Source organism: Impatiens glandulifera, chromosome 8 (assembly GCF_907164915.1).
Source record: "Impatiens glandulifera chromosome 8, dImpGla2.1, whole genome shotgun sequence".
NCBI lineage: Eukaryota > Viridiplantae > Streptophyta > Magnoliopsida > Ericales > Balsaminaceae > Impatiens > Impatiens glandulifera.
The window spans coordinates 12,799,036-12,826,225 of NC_061869.1; the positions used below are offsets into that span (position 1 = coordinate 12,799,036).

At 31.2% G+C, this 27,190-nt stretch overlaps 1 non-coding gene across 1 annotated transcript; it reads right to left on the minus strand.

Annotated features, from left to right (window-relative positions):
* Positions 1–3,529: 3,529 nt before the first annotated feature.
* TRNAH-GUG lies at positions 3,530–3,601 on the minus strand. The gene has a single exon. It is a non-coding gene; the product is annotated as a tRNA-His (tRNA).
* Positions 3,602–27,190: the final 23,589 nt, after the last annotated feature.

The following is a 27,190-nucleotide window of genomic DNA, read 5'->3' on the forward strand; positions in this document are numbered from 1 at the left end:
GTGAAATTCTTAGCACTAAAATAAATTAATATTTATTTATTTTAAAATAATTTTGTTTTTGTGTTTTCCGAAAGATGGTTCTCTTGAAAAATGAAATGTACGCGGGATTCGAGCACAAGTCTCTACAGCTACAACATTAAATTCTTATCATTAAATTACAACCACATTAATTTATTATTAAATAACGTGAAATTATTACCACTCAACTACTTTATTTTTATTTTTCTAAAATTGGTCCCTAGACTAGATTGTGATCGATTATTCAGTTTTAAAAAAGAAGTATGATGGTTGGGATTCGAGCCATGATATCCATTGCCACATTGTGAAATTCTTACCACTAAACTACAATCCTATTTATTTATTATTAAATAATTTTGTTATTATGACATAAGTCAGGTCAGTATAAGGTCGTATCAATAAGTTAAACTATTTTAAAGTAAAACAAAAAAGTGTGGTTGATGACCTCTATTATAAGGTCGTCTCAATAAGTTAAACTAGAGCATATTAAAACAAAAAAAAGTTGTTATTGAGCTCGATTATTCAATTAAAAAAATTAAAAAAGTGTGGCTAGAATTCAAGGTCAAGTCTCCACGGCCACAACGTAGAATTCACATCACTAAACTAAAACCCACTATGTCCTCTTAATAAGTTATACTATAGTAAAGTAAAATAAAAGTGTGGTTGTTGGTCTCTATTATCTAATTTAAAAAAGTGTGGCTACTAGGAAATGAGAACAAGTCTCCACGACCACAATATGTAAATTCTTACCACTAAACTACAACCACACCATGTCATCTCAATAAATTAAAATATAGCAATGTAAAACAAAAAGTGTGGTTATTAGACTCAATTATTCAATTAAAAAGAATAAGTGTGGCTGCTAGAATTCGAGCCCAAGTCTCCATGACCACAACTTAAGAATTCTTACCACCAAACTACAACCGTATTATATTATCTTAATAAGTTTTTTTTTGAGAAAATTGTCTTAATAAGTTATACTATAGCAAAGTAAAACAAAAAATTGTGTGTTTGTTGGAAATCTACTTAATATTGTTCTTAAAACTATAACTGATATGAAATTTGATAATCCACAAGAAATTGTTGATGGGTTGAAAGGTAATAAGGGTTCGAATGTTGTGATGAATGATGCTGAGAAACAAGATTCGAATACATAACAAAAAGAAGAAGAGTCATAGGGAGTGGGGTATAATGAGCGAGCAAATTTGCGAGGAATCAGATTACCAAGTTGTATACCATGCAAAGAAGGGTGAAATAGTTGTCAATAAAAACAGAGTTCAACATATACTTGTACAACTAAACATCCATTATTTGTAAGACTAGAATCTGCTGAAAAGAAAGAAATATGATGAAATTGCTGGCTGATCGATTGAAGTGATGATGGATCTCATAAAATGCGCAAAAACAAAAGTTTACACCCTAAGAAGTAATCAAATTCAAACTAAAAAGCCAACCATGTGTGGAAGCAGTTTGAGAAGGATGATACAAAAATCAGGGATAAACTTTTCTTGGGGCATATAATCCTAAAGTGAAAATCCTTAACTCACCCTTGAGTTTAAACTTCTTGAGGAATTTGAGGATAAATGTGTAAGATAATGTACGTGATTGTGGGAAATATCATTGGTAAGGACCGTGTATTCTACCAAAACATAAAGAATGCTCTATTTAAACAATGGAAAAAAGATGGACTGTAAAAGGTTTACTCTAATGCGCATGGACTGTACTTCTTAACGTTTAGGGAGGGGTCCAACTTGGATCTCATTTTGAAGGATGTGCATACATTCATTGAACATAACTGCATGAAGTAAGAAAAATGGACATAAGATATGGAATTTAACAGTCATCCAAAGGAGATAACCCAAATCTAGATCAACCTATTGAATATTACAACTCACATGTACAACGCTGAGGTTCTTAGTCATTTTGCTTGCCACTCTATATGGATCAAGATACTGAAAGATACGAAAAAATCACAAAATCAAGAATTAACATTGAAGTCCAGGCAAGAAGTTTACTCCCAAATCATCTCACATTAATTGACAAAATGACGATTCTTATATCATAAACATCAAATATGAATGGCGACCATACAACTGTGTTGTCTGTAATACCTTTGAACATTACATCGCTAAATGCATAAAAACAATAGAACGACAATAGAAAAGTCAGAAATCTTAGGATCAGAATGGTCCAGGAAACGGAACTGAAGAATCAGGAATATGATGACCTATAAAAAAGCCAAGAACACAATAGAAGAGAGAAATGAGCAATCACTAAGGAAATCAAAAATAGTTTAGACAAATGGAAAAAAGGCAAGGGTAGTAACAAATAAGTTGATAGTGAGATTGCCAAAAATTCTAATGAAAACCAAGATAGAATATCAGGGGAAGGAAGTGCATATGAGAATAGGAAAACAAACTCAAATAATGCTGAAGTAAGAGAATGCACAAGTAAAGATGAAGTTGGCAAGGAGACAATAATTGATAACGTTACGAGTAGTAACAACGATCCCCTTGACATACTGAAATATAATCCTTTTTTTAAGTTAATTAAGTTCTGGTACAACTAAAGGGAAGCTTCTTAAGAAAGTCCTAGGAAACGAGGTAATCCTTGCTCACAAACAATTATCATTAAATGAAACAGTCCAATCACCAATTGTAGAAAAGAGTGCTAAACAGAAGAAAAAGAAGAGTGTTCAAATCGTCCCCATCACTTGCAAACAGAGAAAAAGTAAATGCAAAATAGAGATTCAGATGAACAGAAAGGAAAAGTTGACGTTGATGTTGAGAAACAATATATTCACAAAAAAGAGAAAATTATATAGAAGAAAATGAACAACAACGTTTAAAGGCAATGAAGCTTAGTTAAAGATGAAATTTCTCATTTAAATTGGATTGTTAATATTGTAAGTTTTGTATGCTTTCTGTCTTTTACTCATTTGGTTTAATCAAAGTTAGAGTTTGTCTAGCTTTGATCTTGACTCATTTTGAATTCTCCTTCACTTTTGGGTTTCTTTAATGAAATGGAATTAAACAATTTTCCCTCTCTATTATAAGGTCGTCTCAATAAGTTAAACTATAGCTAGCATATTCAAACAAAATAGTTGTTATTGAGCTCAATTATTCAACTAAAAAAAGTGTGTATGGGATTCAAGGCTAAGTCTCCACGACCACAACGGGGAATTCACACCACTAAACTACAACCACACTATGTCTTCTTAATAAGTTATACTATAACAAAAAAGTAAAAAAAAAGTGTGGTTATTGGTCTCTATCATTTAGTTTAAAAAAACTGTGGCTACTAGGAATTGATAACAAGTCTCCATGACCACACCATGTAAATTTTTACCACTAAACTACAGCAACACTATGTCATCACAATAAGTTAAAATATAGAAAAGTAAAATAAAAAAAAGTAACAGCAACGCTATGTCATCACAATAAGTTAAAATATAGAAAAGTAAAATAAAAAATGTATGGTTGTTAGACTCAATTATTCAGTTAAAAAGAAGTGTGGCTGCTGGGATTCGAGCCCAGGTCTCCACGGCCACAACGTGGAATTCTTACCACTAAACTACAGCCACATTATGTGTATTAATAAGTTATAGTGTGATAAAGTAAAACGTAAAAGTGTGGTTGTTGGTCTCTATAATAAGGTCCTCTCATTAAATTAAACTATAGCATATTAAAAAAAAGTTGTTATTGAGCTTGATTATTAATTTAAAAAAGTGTGGCTAGAATTAAGGCCAATTCTCTACGGCCACAATGTGGAATTCACACCACTAAACTACAACCACACTATGTCCTCCTTATAAGTTATACTATAGCAAATTAAAAAAATGTGATTGTTGGTCTCTATTATTTACCGATAAACTACAACCACACTATCTCCTCTCAATAAGTTAAACTATAGCAAAATAGTGCGGTTGTTAGACTCGATTATTCATTTAAATGAAGAAGTGTGACTGCTGGAATTCGAGCCCAGGTCTCCACGACCACAACGTAGAATTCTTACAACTAAACTATAGCCACATTATGCTGTCTCAATAAATTAAACTATAACAAAGTAAAATAAAAAAGTGCGGTTGTTTGGCTCGATTATATAGTTAAAAAAAGTGTGGTTGCTGGGATTCAAGACTAGGTCTCCACGGCCACAATGTGGAACTCTTACCACTAAACTATAACCACATTATGTCCTCTCAATAAGTTAAATTATAGCAAAGTAAAACAAAAAAAATGTGGTTGTTAGGACGATTTTTCATTTAAAAAAATAAATGTGGTTTTTGGGATGAGAACGCAGATCTCCACGATCACAACGTGGAATTCATTCAACTAAACTTCATCCACATTTTTTTTATAAAAATAATTTGTTTTTGTGTTCTTAAAAAGATAGTTCCCTACTAATAAGCGTGGCTCCTAAGATTCTAGTCTAGGTTTTCACGACCACAACATAAAATATTTACCACTAAACTATAATCACATTTATTTATTAAAAAATAATTTTTTTATGTTTTTTGAAAGGTGGTTCCATAGGCCGTGTTTGTAAAAGGACGTCTCAATAAGTTAAACTATAGCAAAGTAAAATAAAATGTATTGTTGTCTGACTCTATTATTCAGATAAAATGAAGAAGTGTGGCTACTAGGATTCAAGCCCAAGTCTTCACAGTCACAACTTGAAATTCTTACCACTAAACTACATCCACATTGTGTGCTTTTAAAAAGTTATACTATATAAATTAAAACAAAAGCGTGTTGTTGGATTTGATTATTTAGTTAGAAAGAATAAGTGTGGCTTTGAAAGATGGTTCCATAAGTCGTGTTAGTAAAATGTCGGTTATTTAGTTAAAATGAAAAAGTGTGCTACTAGGATTCAAGCGGCTACTGGGATTCGACCCCAAGTCTTCACAACCACAACATGGAATTCTTACCACTAAACTACATCCAAATTATGTACTTTTAATAAGTTATACTATATCAAAGTAAAACAAAAAAGTGTTGTTGTTGGACTTGATTATTTAGTTAAAAAGAATAAGTGTGGCTTTGAAAGAAGTTTCCATTGGCCGTGTTAGTAAAAGGTCGTCTCAATAAGTTAAACTATAGCAGAGTAAAATAAAAAGTATGGTTTTGTACTCGATTATTTAGTTAAAATGAAGAAGAGTGACTACAGGGATTCGAGCCCAAGTCTCCACATCCACAACGTGAAATTCTTACTACTAAACTACATCGATATTATGTCCTCTTAATAAGTTATACTATATCAAAGTAAAAAAAAGTGTTGTTGTCGGACTTGATTATTTAGTTAAAAAGAAGAATTGTAGCCCAGGTCTCCACAACCACAACATTGAATTCTTACCACTATACTACAATCACATTATGTCCTATTAATAAGTTATATTATATGAAAGTAAAACAAAAAAGTATTGTGGTTGGACTTGATTATTTAGTTAAAAATAAAAAGTGTCACAAAAATGTGTTGCTGTTGGATTTGATTATTCAGTTAAAATGAAGAAGTGTGGCTACTAGGATTCGAGTCCAAGTATCCACAACCACAACGTGGAATCTTACCACTAAACTACATCCACATTATGTCCTCATAATAAGTTATATTATATAAAAGTAAAATAAAAAGTGTTGTTCTTGGATTTGATTTTTCAGTTATAAAGAAGAATTACGGCTTCTGAGATTTGAGCCTAGCTCTCCATGGCCACAACATGGAATTCTTAACACTAAACTACAACTACATTATGTCCTATTAATATTTTATACTATATCAAAATAAAACAAAAAGTGTTGTTGTTGGACTTGATTATTCAGCCAAAAAGAAGAAGTGTGGAGGCTGAATTCAAACTTAGGTCTCTACGGCCACAACGTGAAATTCTTACAACTAAACTACAAACACAATTTTTTTTATCTTAATAAGTTATACTATATCAAAGTAAAACAAAAAAGTATGGTTGTTGGTATCGATTATTTTTTTAAAAAAAGTGTGGCTATTGGAATTCAAGACATGTATCCACGACCACAACATGGAATTATTACCACTAAACTACAACCACATTATGTCTTTTTAATAAGTTAAACTATAGCAAAAAAATAAAGTGTAATTGTTTGGCTCAACTATTCAGTTAAAATAAAGTGTGGCTTATGGGATTCAAGCATAAGTCTCCACGGCCACAACGTGAAACTCTTACCACTAAACTAAAACTATATTATATTATCTCAACTAGGAAAATTCTCGTGCGATGAACATATATAAAAATATAAACAAAATAAATTTTTTACAAAAATTATAATAATATGTATTAAATGTTTAAAGTTCTTAATAAATCACGAGTAATATATTAAAATAAAAATAGAAAACTCTCATTTCACATTTTATTCAATTCGATAAAATAACTCATCTTTCACATATCTCATCACGTATTTTTTTTTCAATTAACCTCTTATCTCGTGACCTTACACTTTCACTTTGGTCTATCAAATATTTGATTCATACTTTTTAATATATATAGATTAGTTAGTTACAAAGTTGAACTTATATTGTTAAGAATGTCCAACGTTCATCAAATTTAGTGTTGAATTTAAAATATAAAGTCTTATAACCTAGTTGGTTAAATAGTTGTACTTGTTTTGTTAGGTTGCAAATTTGAAACATACATATAGCATTTTTAATTTTATTTCTAACCATTTTAAGTTTATGGACGGGTCAACCCACAATCCGACTTAAGTATCAATTTACTCTCACATATATATTCAAATTAACCACAACTCTCGACCCGACAATTCAGAAACTTATAAAATTATGCATCAATATATATATATTAGTTAGTTAAAAAGTTGAACTTATATTGTTAAGAATGTCCCGCGTTCATCAAATTTGGTCTTGAATGTAAAATATGAAGTCTTATTAGTCTAGTTGGTTAAAGAGTTGTTCTTATTTTGTTAGGTTGTAAGTTCGAAACATACATATAACATTTTTAATTTTATTTTTAACCGTTTTAAGTTTATGGACAGGTCAACCCACAATCTGACCCAAATCCATTTACTCTCACATATATATCCAAATTAACCACAATTCTCCACCCGACAATCCGAATACTTTAAAAATTAAGCATTATTATTATTATTATATATATATATAAATAAAACTATAACAAAGTAAAACTAAAAATTGTGGTTGTTAGAAATGATTATTCAGTTACAAACAGAAGTATGACTTTGGAATGCGAACCCAGGTTTCCACGACTTTTGAAATGCGAACCCAGGTTTCCACGACCACAACGTGGAATTCATACAACTAAATTACAACCACATTTATTTTTTATTAAAATAATTTGTTTTTGTGTTTTTTAAAAAGATAGTTCCTTAGAAAACAATGTGGCTCCTAAGATTCGAGTCTAGGTTTTTACGACCGCAACATGAAATATTTTATAAACTATAACCACATATATTTTGAAATATTTTATAAACTATAACCACATATATTTATTATTAAATAATTTTTTAAAATCTTTTATGAAAGGTTCCATAGGCCGTGTTGGTATAAGGTATATGTCATCTTAATAAGTTATACTATATCAAAGTAAACCAAAAAAGTGTTGTTGTTGGACTTGATTATTTAGTTCAAAGAAGAAGTGTGGCTTGGGATTCGAGCCTAGGTCTCCACGGCCAAAATATGGAATTCTTACCACTAAAATACAGCCACATTTTGTCCTCTTAATTAGTTATACTATATCAAAGTAAAACAAAAAAGTGTTGTTGTTGGACTTGATTATTCAATTAAGAAGAAGTGTGGAGGTTGGGATTCGAGCCTAGGTCTCCACGACCACAACGTGGAATTCTTACCACAAGTTAAACTACAACCACATTATATTCTCTTAATAAATTATACTATATCAAAGTAAAACAAAAAAGTGTGGTTGTTGGTCTCAATTATTTAGTTTAAAAAAATTTTGACTACTGGGAATTTAGACATGTCTCCTCGACCACAACGTGAAATTCTTACCACTAAACCATACTCAAACTATGTCCTCTTAATAAGTTAAACTATAGCAAAGTAAAATAAAAAAAAAATGATTGTTTGGCTCAATTATTCAGATAAATAAAGTTTGGATTCTAGGATTCGAGCCTAAGTCTTCGCGACCACAACATGAAACTCTTACCACTAAACTAAAAATATATCATATTCTCTCAATAAGTAAAACTATAACAAAGTAAAACAAAAATTATGGTGGTTAAGAATGATTATTCAATTAAAAAAAGTGTGACTTTTGGAATGGGAACCTAAGTCTTCACTACTAGAACGTGAAATTCATACAACTAAGTAGTGTTTGGTATGTTTGGTATGCATAAATGTACAAATTATAAGAAGGTATTAGAAGGTGTAAATTATATAAGATTTAGTGTTTGGTTAAGAATATAAAATATGTATAAATTATATAGGTTTATTATTTTGTGTTTTAGTTGCTATTATTTAGATAAATTATTATATAAATATTTATCTTATACATAATTTGTATTATTAATTATATTTAAATTAATAAAAACAATAATATGTAATTATCATATAAATATTTCTATTATATTATATGAATTACATACTTTTATATATAATTCCTATAATTTAATTTATATAATTATATAAATAAAACTTATTTATATATTAATTAAATTTTTTATTTTTTATTAAAAAATTGTATTTTAAAACAATATTAATTGTTTGTATGAAATAAAATATTAATAATAATAATTTTAATAAAATCATATTTTAAATTAAAATAGTATGATTATAAATTAGTTTATGAAATAAATTATATATATAAGTTGTATTAATTAATAAAAATAATAATAATATTACCAATTTATATAATTAATTATAAATATTGTTTATTAAAAATAAAATACCATTTTATTTTATAAATCAATTTCTTATATGACTACTATATTTTTAATTAACATTATTAATTTTTTACAATAATTATTATATTTGATTATTTATAATATTATCACAATAAAATTATTATACTTAAAATGCTATAATTTTTGTTTACATAGATAAATATATATATATATATATTTAAATTAATAAATTAAATAAAAATAAGTAATTAAATTATTATTATTATTTAAATAAAAAAAGTAAACACATTTAAATATAAATAAATATTTAGTTATAATTTATTATTATTATATATAACAAAGTAAAACAAAAACAAAATATGGTTGTTGGGTTGGAAGCAGGATCTTCTGCTCCCGATTTCAGTGTTCCCCTGTTGCGGACCAATAAAATTATAGGAGCATTATTTTAATAATAAATCAAAGCTGGGTTGAAGGGAGGGAGAGAGTATTCGGAACCCGAATTTCTATCCGGGTTTATCCCAAACGCTGTTAACGGAAGGTCTAGTTAACGTATGGAGTGAAGCTCCCTTCCCCTAGGGTCCATTTCAAAAGGAATGCAGATATAAGTTTAGAGCGAAGATCATTTCGCTCCAGGCGCCATGTAATCACAATGTATAAAGATATGAGATACAGAGAGAAGTATACTTCGCGTAGGAGCGATGTGAGGCGGAATGAAGAGATCTGCCTTTTAGGGCGAACCACACTTATCCTTAAGTATTTTCTTACCCTGACGCTGATGGAAAATCCCCAACACATCCATGAAAAGACAGTTCACCTATCTTGTAAAAACATTTATTCATGCATGTGAACACATAAATTCACCAAAATTATTTATTTTTAAATTAGAAATAAAATTTAAATAATTATACTAATTTAAGGACTGGATCGAAACATACTTCGCTTCAATTACTTTATATTGTTATAGAATCGTGCGAAACTTCTTTCGCTCAGAAGACATGGAAGGCGGAACGAAGAGATCCGCCTATTTGGGCGAACCACACTTAGCCTTAAGTATTTTCTTACCCTGACACTAATGGAAAACTCCCAACACATCCATGAAAAGACATTTCACCTATCTTGTAAAAACATTTACTCATGCATGTAAACACATAAATTCACCAAAATTATTTATTTTTAAATTAGAAAAAAAATTAAAAAATTATACTAATCTAAGGACTGGATCGAAGCATATTTCGCTTCAATTACTTTATATTGTTATAGAATCGTGCGAAAATTCCTTCGCTTAGAAGACATGGAAGGCGGAACGAAGAGATCCGCCTTCAGGGCAAACCACACTTAGCCTTAAGTATTTTCTTACCCTGATGCTGATGAAAAACCCCCAACACATCCAAGAAAAGACAATTCACCTATCTTGTAAAAACATTTACTCATGCATGTAAACACATAAATTCACCAAAATTACTTATTTTTAAATTAGAAAAAAAAAATTATACTAATCTAAGGACTTGATCGAAGCATACTTCGCTTCAATTACTTTATATTGTTATAGAATCGTGCGAAACTTCCTTCGCTTAGAAGACATGGAAGGCGGAATGAAGAGATCCGCCTATCAGGGCGAACCACACTTAGCCTTAAGTATTTTTTTACTCTGACGCTGATGGAAAACCCCCAACACATCCATGAAAAGACAGTTCACCTATCTTGTAAAAACATTTACTCATGCATGTAAACACATAAATTCTCCAAAATTATTTATTTTTAAATTAGAAAAAAAACAATTAAATAATTATACTAATCTAAAGACTGGATCGAAGCATACTTCGCTTCAATTACTTATTTTTATATAAAATAAAATTTCTAAGTTTTCCGCGAAGCATCCTTCGCCCAAGAGCCATGTAAAACAGAATGAAGAGACGTTTTTCGAGCGGTGCTTCCATCGCCCATGAGCCATGTAAAACCGAATGAAGAGACGTTTTTCGAGCGGTGCTTCCATCGCCCAGGAGCCATGTAAAACCAAACGAAGAGACGCTTTTAGAGCGGTGCTTCCATCACCCAGGAGCCATGTAAAACCGAATGAAGAGACGCTTTTCGAGCAGTGCTTCCATCGCCCAGAAGCCATGTTAAACCCAATGAAGAGACCCTTTTTGAGCGGTACTTCCATCTCCCAATGTAAAACGGAATGAAGAGACGCTTTTCGAGTGAATCTTCAATTGTCCATCCGCCATGTGAAATATAATGAATAGACGCTTTTTCGAGAAGCATACTTCGTTTGAATAGTTACTTAGCGATGTTTACTTCACTTTTATGAACAACTTTAATATATATAAACCCTAATATCATTATAATAATAAACACTTCCGTCCGATTCCTCTCTCTCTCTTCCAGTGTCCTCCTTTCACGACGATTCGAATCTGGCTCCTCCGTCTTGTAGACCAGAAGGTTTGTGCACATCTCGACAATGGTACGTACACTATTTTGGTAATCTTTTCTTTTTCTTTTCGTTCATATTATTTAAGAAACCCTACTCCGACATTTTCACGTTGAATGAAAACCATTCGTATTTAGGAAAACGTACTTAGGGTTAGGGTTAAGGTTTTGTATATTATTTCTACGAAACCATAGTTACCGATGTAGTGAGAACTCATTTTTTATATTAACAAAGCATATTTTTTTGATATACAGGCAAGAAACAACGATATCATTCTAAACACTATAGGCAAAGAATGGATTTTTTGCCCAAATGCATTATCTAGTGAAGATACAGTACTATTCTTGACCTATAACCATTTTGTCCATATTATGTAAGTTTTCATTGAAATTATCATGTTTGTAATAGACATTATTATTGTTTTTACACAGTGGTTGATGGTTTAATACGCTGACACCTATGGTGCAACGATGTCAATGAGGTGGAGAGACGACGTAACCCATGTCATAACTTCCACTAATGCAAATGGTGGATGTTGTCGATCTATCAAATTCTTAAAGGCAATATTGAACGGGAGATGGGTCCTCAAAATTGATTGTGAGACTCTATTTGTCTTAACTCAATATTTAATTTCACATATAGGAAACTAAATACAAATGTTTTTTGTACAGGGATAAAATCATCTTTGGAATCAAAAACTTACATTGACGAGGAACCATACGAGGTTCAGCAAGATTATCATGGGACCTTGGGCGGTCCAAGAGCTGGCAGACTGCGGTATTTGAACAATGTAAGTCACAACAGATTCCTCTATATCTTCATTATTTTCCACGATAACTGAAATTATTTTGTTTTTTTTTCAGCTTCCAAAACTGTTCGACAACTTCACTTTTATTTTTGTAGGTGAATTCATTCCAGCTTACAAACATGATCTCATAGGGTTTGTAATTGCTGGAGGAGGTACCATTAGAGAAATGGAGAATCCCTTTTATGAGCCCGAGGACGAAAAAACTATAGTAGTATACAATGAGTCTCGACACGATGTTAATGAAGTCATTTAGATATTTGAGGCAGTGGATCCTTTGTCGGTATATTTGGATGAATATGGTGTTCCTCACACAAGATTGCTTGAATCTATTGTTGCTTGTGATTTGCAGCCTTTGTTTACGTAGACTTGTTTTATTGACAATACTATTATGAATATTTGCAATCCTAATAGAATTTGTTTTCTATATTGGTGATTTCAGATTTCATTTTTTGGTTCTTAGTATTGTAGTTTTAAACAGTATTCATTAAATATGAACAATCGAATGAGTTTTTAATATGAAAATTACCAAATATTAAATCTTTGAACATGAAAGAATCATGTAATGTAAAGTATATGCACCTATGGATTTACAAATCTCAATTAAATGTGAAACAACGCTATCCATGTTTTTCAATTGTCAAAAATTGTGAAGCAATCTTCGCTATCTGATCAAGGCTGATTAATTAATTTATAATATTAATGTTATGTATTTTATTATTATAATCCAAAAATTATCAAGTCACTTCACCCCACCTAACACCATTAAATGCATCCATGCAGCCATGTGGGCTAGCGTTGTACGATTCTCTCTCTCCGGTGAAGTAGTATTTCAACTTTTCTTCGCCGGAATCTGTCCATCCTTCAAGATTAATATCTTCAATAATCCATATTTCAAAATTATAATCTTGGAGTGGGAGTGACAATGGTAAACTACTGTCATTCTTTCTCAAGTTTTCTTCATATCGTTTTGTTTCTTTTTTGAAAACTTGACTAGAAATGTTCAGTTCTTGTTAATTATTAGGAAGGAATCCACATGAACGAGAATGGTAATCATGATTTGAGGTATACTGTTGTGTTTGTTTTCTCTAATACTATAAGATATTTCTATTCATATTGAAGTGAAGCGCTCTTCACTTATAGGATATCTATAAATACTAGTGAAGTGAAACGCTCTTCACCTATAGGATATCTGTAAATACTAGTGAAGTGAAGCATTCTTCACTTATAGGACATCTGTAAATACTAGTGAAGTGAAGCGCTTTTCACTTATAGGATATCTGTAAATATTAATGAAGTGAAGCGCTCTTCACTTATAGGATTTCTGTAAATACTAGTGAAGTGAAGCGCTCTTCACTTATAGGATTTCTGTAAATACTAGTAAAGTGAAGCGTTCTTCACTTATATTTCATTCATTTTACAAGCATCTTCATATTTTGTTGAGATGAATGTTTATTTCTCCACGTTCTATAATTGACCAGCGAATCTACGAGTTGTCGGCGTCAATTGAATTTCGATGAAAACGGAGAACATTTGGAGGACATCGCAGCCAACTCGATTCCACATTTAGGTCGGGAATTTGATAGGAAAGAAGATGCCTACGAATTTTATTTAGCATACGCTAAAATAATAGGATTTGGTATAAAGCGCAGTTCAAAACATGATGATAAATATGATTTTTTACTAGATAGAGTTTTTTGTTGTAGTGCACAAGGTGAAAGGGGAAAACTTGCTTCACTTGTTACTGCTCGATTATGTGAAGTAAGTTTCGCTCAAGAATTAATATATTTGTAAAATAAAAGAAGCTCGAATAGGGGAAGAAAGCTTCTTTTGTTACCGCTCGATTAAGTGAAGCAAGCTTCGCTCATGAATTATTTTATATACTTCAATATTGCGGATTGACACTTGATTGGATGGTAGCAGTTGGAATTGACATGAAGTACATATTTCACTATTTCCCCCATTATTTATAATATAAAAATGTAATTCTCTTTAATCAATCTATATCCGTACAGATACTGCAGTACACATGTCTGATGAAGGGACAACACAACTTTTGGAGATCTCCAAAATTTTGGCGCTTCACAAGCTACATGCAACTGACATCGTTGAAATTTAATTTCAATTTCATTAAGAAGTGGATGAAGCTTCGTTCCCTGGAATCATTGTAAAGCTCGATTAATTGAAGCAAGCTTCGCTCCTGGAAGGTTATTTATAATTTCATATTGCTTCAATGAAATTATATATATTTAATTAATCCATTAATGCAGATTGACCGTTGATGGGATGGTAGTAGTGGATAATACACAGGACTGCAAGTCTGCCCGCCGATGTGATAATTCATCACGAGAGTGGTGTCAAGTAATATAATATGTTTCTTTTCTATTATAAAAAAGAGGAGGGGCTTCAAATATTTACAACCCAAATGAAATTTTTCAGCATGAGCATTGTGAGTGTGTTGATTAAGATCTTTTGTTCAGATCTAATCTGTGGGAGATTCTCTGTGGTGGAAAACTCGTTCAATAAAGATGAAGAGTGTCCAGTTGTGGTGGAAAACATCTTCAGTTATTAAAAATTCTTCCTAGTTGAAGTTGAAACTATCAACCAAATGAAGATCATTCATGTCCACCCACTAGCGGGAAGAGCCAACTGTAGGAGATTCCCTGGGGTGGAAAACATCTGAAGAGATATCTCAACAAGTGGCAAACACAACATCTGAAGAGATATCTCAATAGGTGTATTTCTGAAACGTTGTAATGCAGATGACTATTGTTATAATGTAGAATTGTTTATCAAACGTAGTTGTAATGGAATGGAGTTCATTGAATCCGATAATAATAATATTTGTCATATATATTTTAATTCGGATTTAATTATGTCTATTATAAAATAATGAATAAAAACGAAGGAATATATGTATTTTAAATTGACAAGTGAAGAAATATTCGTTCCCTAAAAATATTGTAAAATGTATTTAATAAGCGAAGAAAGCTTCATTAGTATAAGCATTGTACACGGTAACTATCACGCGAAGCAAACGTCGTTCTTTATAACGGTAACCACTTACATTAACCATTTCTTAATTTTTTCATGAATGGATAAGGGGTTTTTCATGAATTCATTTAGGGATTTTACATGCATGCATCAGGTTTTTTTTTTTAATATATTGTACGCAAAAACACAAATGTTTAATATAAATTTATTACTATTATAATAATTTAATAATAATAAAAAAAATGAAAATATAATTATTTCATTTATGAGGATTATGTCACCTCAACAGAGTCATACGTACTGATTACTCGTCCTCCGAGGTTAAAATAATCACCACAATAAGTGAAGCAAGCTTCGTTTGCTTATTGTCAACTCTTAGTAACAAGCGATGAAAGTTTCGTTCTATATAAGCGAAGCAAGCTTAGTTCTTTGTTTTTCATGAATGGATAAGGGGTTTTTCATTAATTCATTTAGGAGTTTTCCATGCATGCATCAGGGTTTTTTTTTAAATATATTGTACACAAAAGCACAAACGTTTAATATAAATTTATTACTATTATAATAATTTAATAATAATAAAAAAATGAAAATATAATTATTTCATTTATGAGGATTATGTCACCTCAATAGAGTCATACGTACTGATTACTCGTCCTCCGAGGTTAAAATAATCATCACAATAAGTGAAGCAAGCTTCGTTTGCTTATTGTCAACTCTCAGTAACAAGCGATGAAAGCTCCGTTCTATATAAGCGAAGCGAAGCAAGCTTAGTTCTTTGTTTTTTCATGAATGGATAAGGGGTTTTTCATGAATTCATTTAGGGGTTTTATATGCATGCATCAGGGTTTATTTTTAAATATATTGTACACAAAAACACAAATGTTAAATATAAAATTATTACTATTATAATAATTTAATAATAATAAAAAAAATGAAAATATAAGTATTTCATTTATGAGGATTATGTCACCTCAACAGAGTCATACGTACTGATTACTCGTCCTCCGAGGTTAAAATAATCATCACAATAAGTGAAGCAAGCTTCGTTTGCTTATTGTCAACTCTCACTAACAAGCGATGAAAACTCCGTTCTATATAAGCGAAGCGAAGCAAGCTTAGTTCTTTGTTTTTTAATGAATGGATAAGGGGTTTTTCATTAATTCATTTAGGGGTTTTACATGCATGCATCAGGGTTTTTTTTAAATATATTGTACACAAAAACACAAATGTTTAATATAAATTTATAACTATTATAATAATTTAATAATAATAAAAAAATGAAAATATAATTATTTCATTTATGAGGATTATGTCACCTCAACAGAGTCATACGTACTAATTACTCGTCCTCCGAGGTTAATATAATGATCACAATAAGTGAAGCAAACTTCGTTTGCTTATTGTCAACTCTCAGTAACAAGCGATGAAAGCTCCGTTCTATATAAGCGAAGCAAGCTTAGTTCTTTGTTTTTTCATGAATGGATAAGGAGTTTTCATGAATTCATTTAGGGGTTTTACATGCATGCATCAGATTTTTTTTTTAAAATATATTGTACACAAAAACACAAATGTTTAATATAAATTTATTACTATTATAATAATTTAATAATAATAATAAAATGAAAATATAATTATTTCATTTATGAGGATTATGTCACATCAACAGAGTCATACGTACTGATTACTCGTCCTCCGAGGTTAAGATAATCATCACAATAAGTGAAACAAGCTTCGTTTGCTTATTGTCAACTCTTAGTAACAAGTGATGAAAGCTCCGTTCTATATAAGCGAAGCAAACTTAGTTCTTTGTTTTTTCATGAATGGATAAGGGGTTTTTCATGAATTCATTTAGGGGTTTTACATGCATGTATCAGGTTTTTTTATTTTAAATATATTGTACACAAAAACACAAATGTTTTATATAAATTTATTACTATTATAATAATTTAATAATAATAAAAAAATGAAAATATAACTATTTCATTTATGAGGATTATGTCACCTCAACATACTCATACGTACTGATTACTCGTCCTCCGAAGTTAAAATAATCATCACAATAAGTGAAGCAAGCTTCGTTTTCTTATTGTCAACTCTTAGTAACAAGCGATGAAAGCCCCGTTACTGATATATATTAATAGTAACTGTTACTTTCTCTCTTACTATTACCCTTTTTTTTTACTAGTGAAGGGATAATGATTATATATATATATATATATATATATATATATATCCTTATAAGAAGGCACATAATGTATAAATATAGAAAGTTATCTAAAGAAATTAGATGTGTGTATTTGAAGTGTCCACTACTTCACATCATGTCAATAAGTATAATAAAACTCTTACAAATTAAACTACAAGCACTTATTTTTGTTTGTAGTTAATGTTTTTTTTCTATGGGAAGGGTGTTGACGCTCATAATTGGTTTATTGGGCTTAGCATGACGATCGGGTGTGCCACTAAGTCGCATATATTGTTCGTATCCTTAAATTTGAGATTTCATGTTAATTTTATGACAAAATATATAATTTGACTTCATATTTATGCTTCTTTGTATAATAAGTTTCTTTTTTTTTGGGGGGAAAACAGCTTAGTGTCATTTCATTAAAAAAAACCCAAAAGAGGGAAAAAAATACAAAAGTTTAAGATCAGATCTAGACAATTTCTAGATTTGACAATGAAACAATAATTGAATTACAGACAGTAACAATAATCAATTAGCGCCTACAGCGTTTTTACTTTTATTCTACTTGTGACCTTCTCAAACAAAATATCCCATATATGGCAGAGCTTTCTATTCTCTTCATTCCTTTCGATTCCTCTCCAGGATTGAATGAGTGCATTTCCATCTGAAGTTATATCTCTCCAAATATCTTCAGCGGTTCTACTTCTTCCACTGTGAGTTCTTGAATTTCTTTCTTTCCAGATATTGTAGATTACTGCTCCAAAGTAGCATTTCAACATACTTACATAGAAGGATCTTCCTTTTGCTTTATTCTTCATCCACTCTTGGATTTCTTCCCATATTCTTGGAAAGTTGATGATGTTCATGTTTGCAGCATACATCCTCTAGATTTGTATTACAAAAGAGCATTCCCCAAATAAATGGTTTATGCTTTCCTCAACTCCCGAACATAGGACACAGTTGATATCAAGAATGTTTATATATTTTCGAATTTTGTCTTTTGTTGTCAACCTTTTCCTGTATACCAGCCAGAGAATAAATTGGTGACGAGGAATAATCTTTGGAGACCATACCACATTATGCCAATCTACCTCCTGTCCTCTTGTTCTAACAATTTCCCATGCCTTTCCTGTAATAAACTTCTCATTGCTTTCTGTTTTCCAGCTTATTTCATCATTATTTTCATTGAGTTGCTTCTGCCTCATTAGGTTTAGGATTCTATCACCTTCTGGAATACGCCTCAAAAGTGAATCACATTTACCTTCATATACGTCTCTAAATGAGTACTTGATGTATTCTCTTCTAACTCTGTTTTCTTGCATTTCTTCTTTGAATATAATGGGAATATTATCCAGCCAAGGATCATGCCAGAATAGTACCCCTCTTCCATTTCCAATTGTGGTTTTCACCATTTGAAAGGCATCTTTTCTTGTTTTTAGGATTTTCTTCAATGACCATGCCATTCTTTCGTTGATGCTTAGTGTCCAGATACTCTGCTCTTCTTTCATAAATCTTGTATGCACCCATTTGACCCATAGGGAGTCCGCTTTTTGCTCCAATTCCCATAAGCTCTTGATGGTGAGGGCTTTATTTCATTCAACACAACTTTTTATTCCTAGTCCTCCTTCTTCTATGGGAGTGCAAACATCCTCCCATTTGACTTTTTTTCCTCCTCTGCCTTGTGTTCCCCATATGTAGTCTCTAATGATTCTATCGAGTTCAACCATTACTTTCTTTGGGATGACTATCTGTTGTGCCCAGTAGCCAATAATTCCAAAAATGACTCTTTTAACGAGCTCGATTCTACCTGCATAAGACAGTTTTTTCGTAGCCCAACCCAAAATAGAATTTTTAACCTTTTCTACTAGTTGTCTAAAGTGATTGTATCGGAGTTGTTTTGATGACAGGGGTACTCCAAGGTATTTCACTGGTAGTTCACCTTCCTTGATTCCCATAATATTGAAAATGTTTTCTTTCCTTTCTTCATTAACCCCTCCATAGAAAGCCTGACTTTTGTCCTCATTGATGTATAGACCTGTAATACTCGAAAAGATTGTTAGAACTTCTTTGATTATACTAACAGATTAAACATCCGCATAAGCCACAAAAAATAGATCATCTGCAAAACATATATGGGTTATTGCTTCTTCTTTGCAGTACAGGTGAAATTTGAAATGATGACTTCTTAGAAGCATTTTTAAAATGCAGTCAAGAATTTCCATTATTAAGACGAATAAGTAAGGAGATATAGGGTCTCCTTGCCTTACTCCCCTTTTACCCTTGAAAAAGCCTCCATGAATACCATTCACGCTCACAACAAAGTGAGGAGTGGAAACACATTGCATAATCCAATCAATGAAAACAATTGGAAAACCTGCAGCAAGGAGGAATTCGTGGATTGATCCCCATCTGATCGAGTCAAAAGCTTTTTTAATGTCAATTTTGAAAGCCACACGCGGCGATATGTTTTTCTTTCCATATCCATTCAATAAGCTCTGCATGAGTAGGATGTTATGGAAAATAGAGCGTTTGAGAATAAATGTTGATTGCCCTAATCCTACAAGTTTATCAATAACTGTTTTCAAACGTTGCGAAATAATTTTTGAAATAATTTTATAAATAACATTGCAACATGAAATAGGACGAAAGTCCTGAATTTTTTCCGGAATTGAATTCTTAGGAATGAAATTCAACACTGTGACGTTCCATTGCTTCAACATTTTCCTGTTTTGGAAGAATTCCAAAACCCCTTCGCTTACATCTTTACCCACTATTTCCCAGTTTTCTTTGAAGAAGTTCGCGTTGAAACCATCTGGCCCTGAACTTTTATCCCCTTTCATCGAAAACACAGCTTTTCTAACTTCTTCCATACTAACTATTGTAATCAATTTGTTACCACTTTCTTCACTGATTTTCCTTTGCACAATCTGTTGAAGCAATCTTCGGTTGTCCTCTATTGTTGTGCTAGTTTCTGTTCCAATCAGCTCTTTGTAGAAACTTATTGCTTCCTCATGAACTGCTTTTTGTCCCTGTAAAACATCTCCATTTGAGTTTGTGAGCCTTAGGACCTGATTTCTGAAATTCCTTGATGAACATTTTTTATAGAAGAAAGAAGTATTCTTGTCTCCTAATGAAAGCCAATTTTCTCTAGACTTTTGCTTAGCAAAACTTTCCTCTTTAGAATAGAGGTCTCTGAATCGCGTAAGAGCCTCTTTTTCCTCTTCCCTGTTATAAGGTAGATTTGGGGCTCTTAGTGCCTTGCTTTGTATTTCCTCTAGTTTCATTCTGGCTTCCTCTACTCTTTTAGAAATCCCACTATATTTTTTCCGGTCTAGTTTATTCAGCTTCCCTTTCAGTAATCTTAGTTTCTCACAAACTCTAAACATCTTTGTTCCATTAATTCTGATGTTCCAAGTTTCATTAAGGATTTTATTAAATTCTTCATCTTTCATCCAGAAGTTGAAGAACTTAAAGGGTCTTTTCTGTTTTTTCTCCTTTTCCCAAAAGAATTTCAAAGGACAGTGATCAGAGATACCTGGTTGCAAAACCAGTATTTGGCTTCTTGGGTAAAATTCCACCCATTTTTCATTCACTAGGCCTCTATCAATTCTGCTCTTTCTCATGTTGTCCGCCCCTCTTGTAGTTGACCATGAAAATAGATTACCTGAGAAAGACGGTTCAATGCAGTTTATGTCTCGAATGCATTCGTTGAAATCTTGCATGTCTTGTGTTATGTCTGTCTCAGGCTCTCTTTCATTCCTGAATCTTGTAACGTTAAAATCTCCCATAATAACCCATGGTTCGTCGTCCGTAATGCTTCTTCTTAAATCATTCCAAAGTGTCTTCCTCTCTGTCCCAGAGTTGCTTGCATAAACTACCGCAAAAAATATTTTTACTCCTGTCATCGGATTGATAACCTCTGTCAAAATAACTTGCTTGCTTTCAAAAATTTTCTTGATTTCAACCCTTCTTTTATCCCATCCTACCCAGATTCTACTTTTAATCCCATCAGAGTTATGAATAAATTCTCATTCTTCTTTGAAGCAACCTTGGGCAACATTCTCTATTTGACTTTGTCTGACTTTTGTTTCAATAATTCCAAATACTGTGATTTCATTCTTCTCTGCTATTCTTCTAACTTCTCTTCTTTTTATGGGGTCATTTAACCCTCTAATATTCCATGTCATTAAGTTCATTAATGAAAAGAAGATGTTCCAGCTTTACTTCCCCTTCCTTTACTTTTTCTTCCTTTCTGTTTTTTCCCATATAGCAGGGCTATAAGGAATTCTATTTTCCTTAATTTTCTTACCTTCTTGTTTTGGGATTTTTGTGTTTCTCTGGTCAACTTTTTTTTGAATTGGAGATTGTACAGTTTCAATCGATTCAGCTGCCTCTTCTTTATCTTTCCCATTTCCTTCACCCACTTCCCTTTTCTTGCTTTCTCCCACACTTTCCCTTTCCACAACCTCTTCGGTATTGATTCTTGCTTCCAATTCAAGTTTCTTTGTTACCTCTTCATTCTCAGCCTTTGATTCTGAATCTCTTACCACTCTGTCTTCCTTCCCCTGTTCTTCAAAACCATATTCTGAATTTCCTTCCTTATCTTGATCCTTCTGTTTACTCAATACTGATTCTTTAGTAACCATTTTCTGTCTTTCATTCTCAACCTTTTCCTTTTCCAACATTTCTTGTTCTTCTTTCTGTTTCTTTTCTGTTTCTGTCTTTGTCTCTTTCTCGATCTTCTTCTTCCTTTCTTCTTCAATTATTTTCGGGCATTTGTAACAGACATGTTCGAATGTATTACAGTCAAAGCATCTATTCGGCCTCCACTCATATGAGATTTTCATAATTGTGGGTTCACCTTTTCTGTCTGTTACCGTCATCTGGTATGGAAGATTTGATCTCGGGTGTATCTCAATGCACATCCTAGCATAAGTCATATGCTCACCTTTTTCTATAGTTGGGTCCATGTAGAGTGGACTCCCCAATAGGCTCGCAGAGTGACTTAATGCTTCAGGGTTATACATGTGGGGAGGGACGTTGCGCAATTGGAACCAGATTTGCGCAGTGTCTTTGGGCTTGCTGAAGAGGTTCATACCTTCTGTCCATTTTTCGAGTTTCATGTAGTTTTTTCCAACAAATGTGTGCCCATTGATCAGAATACTTTCGAGATCCGATCCTTCTTTGAATTTGAGAAAGTACAAGTCATGAATGTTTGATGTTACCATTTCTAGACCATTTTCCCCCAATTGTTCCATTAGAGTTTTTTTGGTTACTAGAAATGGCACCTTATTTCTTCCGATGAAGTTTCCCACTATGACATTCTTCCATGAATTTACGCAGTTTTCCTCAACTTCTTGGGGTAGTTTGAATTCAAACGGGGAACCGATAATTTCAACTTTTGGCTTAAATGTTCCAAGAAAAATCTTTCCCCTCTCTTGAACTGGATTGTCAGCTTTTGTTTCCCCTATGTTCTTCTGCCCTACATTCTGTTTCTGTTGTTCATTCTGCTCGTTACTCTGGTTTTGCCCTGTTTTCTGATCCTTCCCTTGAGTTTTTCTTTGTTCTTCACCTTTTTTCCAGAACTGGTCTACATTCCAATTAGAATTGTTCTTGATGAAGTAGACTCTGGTTTTGGGGCATTTAGAGAGCTCTCTCAAAGTTTCAACAGACCAGCTCACAATAGTATCGTACTCCTCTTTTTTGAGGAGATTCCAGTCTTGTAGGTAATGTAGGTTGAGCTGCTCTGTGTACTGTTGGCTTTTCTCTTTGCTTAAAACGATTTGGCCTTTCTTTCCCAGTATCAATAATTTCGTTATCTGATTTCTAAGTCCTTTCAGATTGGCCCTTTCATTAAAACCAACCCTCCATTTCCTCAGGTCTGTTTCTTTATCCAATACTTTCGCTGCCATTCTTTGCATTTTTCCTATTTCACCCAGATTTTCTGCATTAATTCTTTCTCTTTTCAATTCTTTCTGAATTATTTTCTCTGCTTCTTCGTCTGAGTCAGGTATCTCAATAGTCTCAAGTTGAATTTGATTCCCATTAGAATCCGAGTTAATGACCTGTGAATTTTTATTTCCTAGACTATTTTCCAGAACTACTCTATCTTTTCCTAGAGCATGTCCTAGACTATCACAATCTAGGCTATCAGCATGTATTCCACTAACAGTTCTATTATCATTTTCATTCATCTCATGAGTGTTATTGGGATTGGTAAAAAACATACCTGGCGTGTTGACTGCAAAATCTTTATTATTGCTCTTGCTCACGTCAGTCAGATTTCCACCATTTCCTCCTGGCTTTGGAGACCCATGATTTTCAAAGAGGATATTCTTGTGATTCTCTCCTAAGCCTATGTGGAGGTTAGTTGCATTCGAATTTTCTATCTTAGGATCAGGGGAGCATGTGCTGGATTCATCCATTGCCCGATTAAGAGAGTTGGCCGGGCTTGTACCAACTGTTGACAAAGAGGGAATTTCCCGTACTGCTGAAGCTACAATGTTTGCAAAAGTCATATTTAAAGTGGCCGACACGGGCGGATTCGTGTCAGCGAAGCTTTTAACAACTTTACAGTACACATAGGTTTGAAATTGATTTCCTGATGTACTCTAGTCTTGACCGAGAGATCGATGAGTAGATTTAGTAGATTTCTGCGAAAAGACGACCCTTCCGACCGAGAGATGAAATCACGACGAACACGGAACACGGATCGCACAAATCGCACAGATGGCACAGTTCGCACGGCAACGAATGGTGTGTGATTTCTTTACGACTGCAATCGAGGGTTTCTTCAACAACGATTACGACCGCGACGGCATATCGCGGCACACTATATATATAATAAGTTTCTAAAATTAACTAAAAAGAGAAATAAGAATAATGGACACACACTACAACAAAACATACTTTCAGCGACCCTTATATGCCAACCCATATTAAGCGTGAGTAAAAATTAAAAGAAAAAAACTTTTGCCAACCTTTATATCTATACCACCACCTTTATTTTTTTTATATACCAACTTTGTAACTTTGTTAAAACCTTATAGTTTAAATATTTTAAATTTTAATAATTTTTATGTTTTATTTTTAAACTTTGTAAATATTTTATTTTGATTTTTTAATTTTTTTTTAAATTAAATTTGACTTAAAATTTTGTTAACATTAAAAATTTAATTAATATTTTTTATATAACATAATTTTTAAACTTTTTATAGTATTATTAATATATGTCTTTTATTTAATTATTATTTAAATTTAATTAAAAGTAAAATATGAGAGAGTTCAGTAGTTTCTGAAGTGTTAATATGACATTTATCCCACATTGGAGAAAAAGAAGAAGTTTTTGGTATATTAAATATGAGAGAGTTCATTAGTTTCTGAAGTGTTTTTAAGGTTATAATGTGCTGGACTATGGGTTCACCCTAAGGTTTTAGGGTTATGTTCATTAGTTGAGAGATGAAGGGCAAATGTGATAATAGTAGAGATAAAAAAATAACATCTAAAATGAAAATAGAAAAAAACAAATTTAAAAAAAAATAGTTTAAAAATAAAATAGACTTTTAGCGACGTTTTTTAATTTTGCCAACGCTTAAATAAGCGTTGTTAAAACTTTCGCCTTTCGGCAACGCTTGTACCGACGCTTAAATAAGCGTGGTAAAAACTTGCGCCCACCCTGCTTCTGGCGACGCAAGAATAAGTGTCGGTAATGTTTTTAGCGACGCTTTTAAAGGTTGGCAGAGGTCTTTTTAAGCGTCGCCGAAAGTCATTTTTGTTGTAGTGACAATTTTGGGTTATTCAAAAAGATTTGAAAACCTTATAATAGAAGTGGACATAAATGTTGATTTTACTAATAAATAAGGAATTTATTCTATTCTTCAAGAGGATAATAAAAATGTAAAGACATAATATGGAATTCTTACAAAAAAAAAAAAAAAACTACCTTCAAATTTGCATATTAATAAAAAATTGTGTTTCTATTTTTTCGGGTTGGTACTATTGTTTTCTTTCTTTGGGTAGTGGTTTTAAAGTTCATTGCCTTTTATTGGCTTGGACTAGAGTTTAGCATCGTGCATAAACGTTCGTATTCGATTCGGACAAATTGTGTTAGACTCCCAATCGTTTCGTGTTGTGTCGTGTCTCAATCTTTTGAGTGTTGTATCGTGTCTTGATCCACTCAAAATATTATGATTCACGGTATCTTTCGTGTCGTGTTATTCGTGTCTACGAGTCTATTCATGTTGTGCTAACTCTGTGTGCCGTGTTATTCCGACTAGATTTGTCTTGACACTTTATGTTAATTATTTATTTATTTATATTAAATTATATTGTTAGTAAAAATTATAAAATATGATTATTAATTTGTTTTAGTTTAAATTTTTTAATAAGTTTAATGTATTAAATTTATTTAAAATGTAAAATGTATAAATATAAATTTTAACATATAGTTTCATAAATAATAATTTGGATGTCAATGATTTAAAATGTGTTTTAAAATATACAAATAATTAATAAAATAAAATTAGTAAAATTTGTTGTTATAAAATTATTAATTTATTTTAAATAAATAATATATTAAGTTAGTTAAATATGATAAATGTGAAATTTTATAATTTTTAAAATACTAACTAAGAATTTATACATATATTTATGATATTTATTATTATATATATTTAAAAGTAGTGCAGATTTTTTATAATAAAATATATTTTTTTATAAAAATATTTTATTAACTTTTATTACTACAAGTATTGAATACTTTTTTTAGGAAACAAAATATATGAACGAGTTTATTATTAATTTTTTATTTAGGTATATTATTAATTTTTTATTTAATATAATTAAAAGTAGATTCAGATTTTTTAGGTTAAAATTTTTTTACAACTATTTACTGTTGTATTTTTTGAATTAATATTAATTTTATAAATTAAGTTTTTATTTAATTAATAAAATTAATTTAATCTTTTTATTTTATAAATTATTTTTTAGATAAAATTTCTTATTAACTTATAGAGTTTTTGAGTGATTTAAGTTTTTTTAAAATGATATGATAATAAATAATTAAATATGTGATCAAACTACAACCAATATGTGTAAATGGTGGGTAGTTTGAGTAAAAAAATGAAAAAAAATGGAAAATTTGAATAAAAATTATAAATATATATTATTATATTATTAAAATTAAAATTATTATCATATATTTATTATTTAATGTATTAATAATAAATGAAATTATAAATAATTAAAAAATTAATAAAACTAATATCGAAGAGAAATATTAATAGACACACATTTTTATTCATATAATTTATTTATATTTAATTTTTAATTTATATTATTTAACTTAATATTTTATTTAAATATTTAATTTTAGTATATTTAATTTTAATTATAAATATTAAATTTATAAAATTAAAAAATTTATTAATTGAATAAAAATATAATAGGTTTAGAGAAGGTTAATGTGAGCCGTTTAGGTCATGTGACTAATTGTGTTTATGTTATTTCGTGTGTGTATTTGTGTTCGCGTCGTCTTTATACTTTTGTCATGTCTATATCCGTATTGTGTCCGTATCGACTTGTAACCGTGTTACGATCGTATAAATTCATAATCGTGTCATCTCATGTTTGTATCGTTTAAACTCAAGACTTGAGTGAGATAATATCGTATTATGTCATTTTGTACAAATATCGTGTTGGCTCGAGTATTTATCCAATTCATTCCCTTGCTCCTTGAACTAATATAGAAAAAGTGAGTATATATATATTATATATTTATTAATTTTTTAATATTATTTTAAAAAATAATTCATATATAATAAAAAATGATAAAAATTACTTAAATATATAAAAACACGTATAACATGTAAAATAAAATAAGTTACAAAATATAAAAAAAT